This window comes from Buceros rhinoceros, unplaced genomic scaffold, assembly GCF_000710305.1.
Source record: "Buceros rhinoceros silvestris isolate BGI_N320 unplaced genomic scaffold, ASM71030v1 scaffold19941, whole genome shotgun sequence".
NCBI lineage: Eukaryota > Metazoa > Chordata > Aves > Bucerotiformes > Bucerotidae > Buceros > Buceros rhinoceros.
Genome location: NW_010393947.1, coordinates 54801 through 56566, shown reverse-complemented (window position 1 = coordinate 56566; position 1766 = coordinate 54801). Strand labels below are relative to the sequence as shown.

Sequence of the window (1766 nt, the reverse complement as noted above, 5' to 3'; positions counted from 1 at the left end):
GCATTTTGCGTCCCCACCCCCCCCCGGCCCCCCCCCCCCTGCCATTCTGAGTCGCCTTCACCTCCGCCGTGGAAGCGGCCGGGGGCTTCCTCACGTACCCGACACCTCAGCAGCTTCTCTCCAAAGATGAGGAGTTTCTGAACCAGTGACCTGGTGTCACGGTTGTAAGTCCCAGCCTAGAACTTGCACTGAGGAGCTCAGAGCGATTTGTAATGGTAATTAAGACAGAAGTTAACTGACTTTTCCAGATGAGGTAGTAAGCTCAGGAGCGAGTCCTGGGGGTGCCTCTGCTGGTACCATGCCGCTGCCCTCCCCCAGCGACCGTGGTGGCTTTGGGGTGCCACGTTGTGTGATGCCCTGATGGAGCCAGGGTGTATACCGCTGCTGTGCTGTTGAGTCAGATCTGCTTGGTACAAAAAAACCCCACAATGTTTTCCAGTGCAGAGGAGGACAAGCCGTAGTCGCCTTTCCTCTTCAGCTAGGTTTGCTGTAGAAAGTGTCAATTTTTCCAACACTTGTGTTAGCAGAGAGCGAAGCCCAGAAAGTCTCCCTGCGTGAGCACTAATTATCTAAGTAGACTTTTCCATCTATGTTTGCTTACACCATAAATTACTGTTGCTTATGAGTGTACACCTGGCAACACCTTTGGCCTTTCATAACGCTGTGGAGTGTTAACTGGCTACAATTCCGTGATTTTCACCCTTCTCAGTGTGTTTTCTAAAAACACACAAAAAAGCCAATTAGAAAACCCCCACCAAACTAATCCTGTCTTGGAAAGTAATAGTAAGGGTTTCGGTATTAACTGAGCCGTTACTCGAACACTTCACATCTCGTGAAGGGGAAATGCAGACACCGCTCTTGAAACCCATGCAGGAAAATGTGTGTCTGGTGAGAAAAGCTGGAGATACCCACTCGGTGGTTCGGGGGGGGACCTTTGGCAGGGCCGCTCAGCCCGAGTGGGGCTCTGTGCTGCGCTGCCTGCCTGCGATCGGGGCCGGGTGAGCTCATTCAGGCTTATCCCCAGTAAGTGGCACAAATTAAGTTTTTGCCTGTGTATTAAACGTGTACAATTTCCTAGGTATGTAGCAACCGCAGGTGCCTATTCCTAAAGCCAGCTGGCTAAGGGAAGCATGTACCTCTAATTCTGAATCATGACTTCTTACATCTCTTTAGTCTAAAAGAAGAAAAGGGGGGACTCAGCTGTGGATTGTAGACTTTCTTGATGCTCAGAATCCACCCAATTTTAAATGATCTACTAGCATTTACTTACAGTCACTCTGCTTACCCCATCTATGTGTCTTCTAGATTCTGTCGGTGTTTGGAATAACCATCTTTTAAGATGGAAGTTGTGTTCAGTAAGCGGGAAGTAAAGAACGAGGCCTCCAGAGCTTCTGGAGACTGTGTCCTCTTCTAGTTAGAGAGGCAGGGTGAGGGCACGGTGGGATTATTCAGAATTATTCCTTAATGAAGGGAGAATTGTATTTTCTTGACACCTCTATACCACCAAACTTGTCATGAAGGAATCCTCGCAAAGGACGGAGCTTTTCCGTGGTGGTCTGTGGTCAGGCAGATACCACCGCAGCTCACGGTCGTTCCTGTACGTTAGCTTGTCGTGAATCCGGGCGCTGCTGTGTGCGGGGCATTTCTGCTGGAGATCTCCATAGTCATAGTAATACTTTGAGTGACTAGAATAGCTGGAACCCGACTTGGCTATACCTGCCGTCACCAGCTGAGGTAGCACCAGCTGAGGCAGCCCCCGCCGTCCC

General features: G+C 50.0%; 1 protein-coding gene across 1 annotated transcript in view; it reads left to right on the top strand.

The window, feature by feature from the left end:
* FGFR2 (fibroblast growth factor receptor 2) overlaps window positions 1-1766 on the top strand; it is an 81215-nt gene that overhangs the window by 24998 nt on the left and 54451 nt on the right. The gene's annotated exons all lie outside the window — the stretch shown is intronic.